Below are 7863 nucleotides of genomic sequence, written 5' to 3'. Positions count from 1 at the left end.
AGTCCCAGGACTTGCAAATGAGTGTGCATCTGGCAGGTGCAGCACAGTCATGTTATTTCCCTCCTCAGTTTAACGTCGTATACTATGAAATCTCACAAGACTTCAGTGAAAGCGCATGAGATTACATATATTTTTTTCCAATATGCAGCTAACAGCAGCTGAAAAATAACTGTTAACGGAGCACTTACTACTGTGAGCTGAACAAAATTTTAGGTAAAATATTTTCCCTTTTTACATAGAGGCCAATTTAACAAATGTCTGTCGGAACTGATCCGACAGTACGGATCAGGTCCGACAGACATCGCTGAATGCGGAGAGCAATACGCTCTCTGTATTCAGCATTGCACCAGCAGCTCACAAGAGCTGCTGGTGCAACGCCACCCCCTGCAGACTTGCGGCCAATCGGCCACCAGCAGGGAGGTGTCAATCAACCCGATCGTACTCGATCGGGTGGAATTGTGGCGATTCCTGTCCGCCTCATCAGAGCAGGCAGACAGGGTTATGGAGCAGCGGTCTTTAGACCGCTGCTCCATAACGTGTGTTTCTGGGGAGTCTGAAGACTCGCCAGAAACACGGGCCTTCAAGCTCCGTTCAGAGCTTGATAGTTAGGCCCCATAGAGATGCTCAGGTGATATTTACTTGTCAGCTTTTTACAGTTATGCAGCATCACTTTCAAGTGATTTATTATATGAGTATTATGCCCCTTTAAACTCAGTATATAAATTAGGTAAGTGGTCTTGGAAAGGGTTATGAGAAATACTTATTATTATTATTTAACAGTGGTCTAATACTCAGCAGGGATGTAAGACAAATATGCAGGGCCGGTGCTAGGATTTTTGCCCACACAGGCGAGGATACATTTTGCCGCCCCCCCCCCCCGAATTACATACCATCCCATTGCTAGTTAAAGGGATATGAAACCCAAAATTTTCTATCATGATTCAGATAGACTATGATATTTTAAGCAACTTTCTAATGAACTCCTATTATCAATTTTCTTTGTTCTCTTGGTATCTGTTTTTGAAAAACGGAATGTAATCTTAGGAGCCAGCCCAATTTAGGTTCAGCACCTGGGTAGAGCTTGCTGATTGGTGGCTAAATTCAAATCAAACAGTGGTAGTGCTGCATAGCAAATCACACAGTGGTACTACATCTATATCTACACATCTATAATATAAACACTGAAATGATATTAACAGTGGCACACTGACCTCTTCTTCAACCCTGGTCTAAATGAAATCACAATAAGTGCTTGATATGGTAAAATTAAATAATACAGGAATTCTAATCTGCCATCTACACACACACACACACACACATATATATATATAAAAGGGTATTTATATATATATATACTATATTTATATATATATATATATATATATATATATACTGTATATATATATATATATATATATATATATATATATATATATATATATATATGTATAATATATATATATATATATATATATATATATATATATATAAATATATATATGTGTATGTGCAAAGATATGTACAAATTCTAGCATTAATAAAATAAAAAGAGATAAAAGCATATCATGACTTACAAATACACATTAATTTATGTGAAAGTATCATATAACAAATAAATATAAAAATTACTTTCTATGAGATATTGTTTGTTGAGGTATAAATGTAGCTATCTCTTGGACCTTAACAGATGAAAAATAAAAGATTAACTTTAGAGAAATGTGCTTGTTCATGGACAGTAATGAAATGGTAGAAATAAAGAAGGGAAAACCCCGAATAATAGCAACATTGATGACTGTTAGTTAACAACAGTCCGATGCTCATCGCACCGTACTTGATGCGCATGTTTTTGAAGGTTATTTTGATAAATAAGGGGATTGTATGTGGATCCTCTGCAGCGATGTCTGGCGAGCATATTGACGCCGGCGAATGCACTGACATTGACGCTTTGATAAATATGCCCTACACTCTCTTGCAGAATCAGCTTTATTTAGTAGTTTTTTTTAAATTACAAAACAGCCCGTGCTAACAACACTTTTTGCCTGTCTCAGTTTAACATTTATGTGACTTGATTAGGTCATTAGTGTTTGACTAGTACTTTAGAGGGTAAAAAATGTAAAATGACTCTTCACATCTATTTAACATAAACCTTTAAATTCTTATCTTCCACTTGATTAAATTAGTATATTAATATTCTATTACATTTATTTTCAGTGCAACTGCTGCATTCAATAAAAAAACAAAAAACAAGAGAATTAAAATAATTTTAAACTATAAACACCGGGGAGTGCCTCCCTTGCCCTTATCTCCCACAAAAAGAGAGAAACTACTGCATCAGAAGTATGCAGTTTGTTATGCCTAAAAAAATAAAAATGTTTCAGATTGTGCTGGGTGTGTATTAAATTAAATCACTATAACAATCAATCCTTCAATGGCAGACAATAAATGATAAAATATGATATTTTATTGAGGAAGTGTGGAGCCACATCCAAACACCACACCCCAAACCATGCCCATTTAAAAAGTGTCCATGAATGGACTGGGTAAAAGGTGGCAAGCCTAACATACATACATTATACATACACTACACTTTCAAGGTTCCATTATTCAACTGAACAGTCCAGTATTTTAATAGGCTGTCCAGAAAAAAATATGCAGACATACTGGATACTTAAATGTCCATTTTTTATATTTGTTAAAGTTCCATGAGTGGCAGATAAAAAATCAAAAGTGAGTCCTAAGCTAGGGCTTTGGCTTGGGACAGTGTTGTCACTTACTGGTTGTCTGGTATTTTTGTGGACGACAGCAGGCAAATATGCATGTGAATATTAAATATCAATATATCTATAGAAATATTTATGTATATTATATTATAGAAAAAAAGCATAATATATGCTGCAAAATGTGTTTTTATTTGGAGGGTTGAAAGTTTAAAAAAATGCAAAGAACAAAAACAATAATATTGGCCAACATTCATAAAATCTTGTTGCAACATTCTTTTTCTACAAGATATTAGTTTCAAGAACATTTCCACTTGAAAATAGTGAGTTGCAAAAATGATTTGTACCTGACCCTCATCAGAACAGGGAATGGAGAGAACTCGCATTTGTTAACTTCCCAAAACAACAAAAAACACTTCCACTGTCAAGGAAACCGCATCACAAAACATTAACAAACAAATTAATTAAAACAAATAAAAATGGCATCCTATATAAATCTATCCCGCTATAACATTTGTCTTTTTGTGTTCCCCTTGTAATCTAGGCCTATATGTTTAAGCTCTGCAACAGGGAAAACACATAGGTAAAATATTGTTCAGATATTGCAAGCTTTGCAGTCTCTCAAGCAAAAAAGAAAGTAAATGGTGACTATGGGCCTGATCATCTAATGCTCTCCACTCAGGTGAGATGATCTAAAATGAACCTTCAGCACTTCAAGATCCCTTATTAAATTCTTAAAAGGCTGATGATGCTATACTTCTCCAAGGGGCGTCCCTGCATTTCTGTGAAGGAGAGACAAGCCCAGTGCAATATAGCACTACATGACGTGACAGTTCTGCTACATTTACACTTTGTATTTCATATTACTTTACAAACCAGATTAAGTTTTATTACATTTAAACTTTCTATTGTGTTTTTTTCAAATTTGTATAACGCAGTGTATTTAGCATTGCAAATTATATTATACTTTGAAAGTTTATGTGTAACATTAACAAATTAGGCTTATATTTTGTGTTTATGTGTATCTTTAACAAATTGACAGCTAGATTACAAGTTTGTCGGTAAAAACTTGCGGTGCTAACGCTCCTTTTTTTTCCAGCGCTCACTTTAAACAACGCTGGTATTACAAGTTTTCTGAATGGCTGCGTTAGCCTCAGAAAAGTGAGCGTTGAGCAAATTTAGTGCCACTTCTACCTGTAATACCAGTGTTGCTTACGGTAGCGGTAAGCTGGCAAAACGTGCTCGTGCACGATTTCCCCATAGGAAACAATGGGGCTGAGACGGCTGAAAAAAAACCTGCAAAAAAGCAGCGTTCAGCTCTTAACGCAGCCCCATTGTTTCCTATGGGAAAATACTTTTAATGTCTACACCTAACACCCTAACATGAACCCCGAGTCTAAACACCCCTAATCTTACACTTATTAACCTCTAATCTGCCGCCCCCAATATCGTCGCCACCTGCATTATACTATTAACCCCTAATCTGCCGCTCCGGACATCGCCGCCACCTACATGGTCCCTATGAACCCCTAATCTGCTGCCCCTAACATCGCCGACACCTATATTATATTTATTAACCCCTAATCTGCCGCCCCCAACGTCGCCGCCACCTACCTACAATTATTAACCCCTAATCTGCCGCCCCCCAACGTCGCCGCTACTATATTAAATGTATTAACCCCTAAACCTAAGTCTAACCCTAACACCCCCTAACTTAAATCTATTTTTAATAAATCTAAATAAAATTTCTATAATTAAATAAATTATTCCTATTTAAAACTAAATACTTACATATAAAATAAACCCTAATATAGCTACAATATAACTAATAGTTACATTGTAGCTATTTTAGGATTTATATTTATTTTACAGGCAACTTTGTACTTATTTTAACTAGGTACAATAGCTATTAAATAGTTAATAACTATTTAATAGCTACCTAGTTAAAATAATTATAAAATTACCTGTAAAATAAATCCTAACCTAAGTTACAAATACACCTAACACTACACTATCAATAAATTAATTAAATAAATTAACTACAATTATCTAAAATAAAATTCAATTAAATAAACTAAACTATATTACAAAAAAAAAACTAAATTACAAAAAAAAAAAATATTACAAGAAGTTTAATCTAATTACACCTAATTTAATCCCCCTAATAAAATAAAAAAGCCCCCCAAAATAATAAAATTCCCTATCCTAAACTTAATTACAAAGTAATCAGCTCTTTTACCAGCCCTTAAAAGGGCTTTTTGTGGGGCATTGCCCCAAAGTAATCAGCTCTTTTACCTGTAAAAAAAAGAAATACAATACCCCCCCAACATTACAACCCACCACCCACACACCCCTACACTAAAACCCACCCGATCCCCCCTTAAAAAAACCTAACACTACCCCATTGAAGATCACCCTACCTTGAGCCGTGTTCACCCAGCCGGGCACCGATGGGGCAGAAGAGGACATCCGGACCGGCAGACATCTTCATCCAGACGGCATCTTCTATCTTCATCCTTCCGGAGCGGAGCCATCTTCTATCCAGCCGACGCGGAGCCATCCTCTTCAATCGAAGTCCTAACGAAGAAAGAAGGTTCCTTTAAATGACGTCATCCAAGATGGCGTCCCTCGAATTCCGATTGGCTGATAGGATTCTATCAGCCAATCGGAATTAAGGTAGGAAAAATCCGATTGGTTGATTTACTCAGCCAATCGGATTGAACTTCAATCCAATTGGCTGATTGGATCCGCCAATAGAATGCAAGGTGACATCATTTAAAGGAACCTTCATTCTTCATTAGGACTTCGATTGAAGACTTCATTAGGACTTCGATAGAAGATGGCTCCGCTCCGCTCCGGAAGGATGAAGATAGAAGATGCCGCCTGGATGAAGATGTCTGCCGGTTCGGATGTCCTCTTCTGCTCCATCGGTGCCCGGCTGGGTGAACACGGCTCAAGGTAGGGTGATCTTCAATGGGGTAGTGTTAGTTTTTTTTAAGGGGGGATCGGGTGGGTTTTAGAGTAGGGGTGTGTGGGTGGAGGGTTGTAATGTTGGGGGGGATTGTATTTCTATTTTTTACAGGTAAAAGAGCCGATTACTTTGGGGCAATGCCCCGCAAAAAGAGCTGATTACTTTGTAATTTAGCTTAGGATAGGGAATATTATTATTTTGGGTTTTTTTTTTATTTTATTAGGGGAATTAGATTAGGTGTAATTAGTTTAAATAAATTGTAATTAGTTTTTTATTTTCTGTAATTTAGTGTTTGTTTTTTTCGCAATTTAGTTTATTTAATTTAATTGTAATTAGTTTAATTTAATTTAGGTAATTAATTTATTTATAGAGTAGTGTTAGGTGTAATTGTAACTTAGGTTAGGGTTTATTTTACAGGTATATTTGTATTAATTTTAGCTAGGTAGTTATTAAATAGTTAATAACTATTTAATAACTATTGTACCTAGTTAAAATAAATACAAAGTTGTACAATAAAAATAAATCCTAAAATAGCTACAATGTAATAGGGTTTATTTTATAGGTAAGTATTTAGTTTTAAATAGGATTAATTTATTTAATTAATTTATTTAATTATAGTAATTTTATTTAGATGTTTTTAAATTATATTTAATTTAGGGGGGTGTTAGGGTTAGGGTTAGACTTAGGTTTAGGGGTTAATAACTTTATTATAGTAGCGGCGACGTTGGGGGCGGCAGATTAGGGGTTAATAATTGTAGGTAGGTGGCGGCAATGTTAGGGACGGCAGATTAGGGGTTAATAAAATTTATTATAGTGTTTGCGAGGTGGGAGTGCGGCGGTTTAGAGGTTAATACATTTATTATATTGGTGGCGATGTCCGGTCGGAAGATTAGGGGTTAATAGGTAGTTTATGGGTGTTAGTGTACTTTGTAGCACTTTATGGGCTAATGCCGGAACATAAAACTCTTAACTACTGACTTTTATATGCGGTAGGAGTCTTGGAGGTAGAGGCTGTACCGCTCACTTCTTCCAAGACTTGTAATACCGGCGTTAGGAAAATCCCATTAAAAAGATAGGATACACAATTGACGTAAGGGGATTTGCGGTATGGAAAAGTTGCGGAAAAAAAGTGAGCAGTACACCTGTACCTGCCAGACTTGTAATACCAGCGGGCGTTAAAAAGCAGCGTTAGGATCCCTTAACGCTGCTTTTTAAAGCTAACGCCGAACTTGTAATCTAGCCGTAAAATGACTTTGTATTCCTTCTATTTAAAATTAACTGAAAAGCAGACAGCTTCAGTTTCCCAGATAGCTTCATTATTTTCTATTGGCCTGCAACACAGATTTTCTAGTTTGGAGATAAATTATAGTGCAGACTTCACAGGGGCTAAACTCACTGAATTTGTTTAAAAAATCTCATCTCAATCTCAAATAATTTGCATGATTCCTCTCCATGACAACAAGCTTTTGAATATCAGGCCCACAGAAATGAGAGAGATCTCGCAGTGCTGGAGAGTTCCGTTCTCTTTCTTTTAGCATCCACTGAGTTCAGCTCCTTTGAAGTCTGCACTACAAGCTGGCACATCTTCTCTTCAAGCTAACACATCTTTGACCATCAGGTACTTTGTGAGACTGCTGGTCCAGATTAACTAATTCATTCTGACTGGCTCAGGAGTTAGGGTAACTATAAATAGTAAGTGTGATTTTACGTCTCTTCTGAACCCATTTGTAGGAAAATAAACACTATCTACGTTGGGGTTCGTGACGTAAAATGAAGTGTCCTAATGAATTAGAGCACAATATTTTTGCAGTCCGGTTACACATCAAGAGAATCATAAAATATTGGATTTTATAAAGAGCAGTGTCATGGTAACTTGAATCTCTTCATAAAGGTTTTGAAATAAAATTACTGTTTGTGATTGTGAATGCAACTTTATATATTTTAGACTGTATGTGTTGATTTAAACTGATATACCAACATTTCTAAAAAAAAAAACCACAGGGCTAGGTCATAAGTAATGCTCTAATGTTAGCACGGGAAACAATAAGCAATATCGTGACCACTCCAACTAACAAGAATATTACAAGTTAAAAGTAAAGTAAACTGCGCTTCAAAAGTTAGCGCAACTGAAGACCTAGCAAAAACTGTTAAAATAAAATTAAAAATACACATCAA

Source organism: Bombina bombina, chromosome 4 (assembly GCF_027579735.1).
Source record: "Bombina bombina isolate aBomBom1 chromosome 4, aBomBom1.pri, whole genome shotgun sequence".
Lineage (NCBI taxonomy): Eukaryota > Metazoa > Chordata > Amphibia > Anura > Bombinatoridae > Bombina > Bombina bombina.
Note: the sequence above shows the minus strand (reverse complement) of the source record.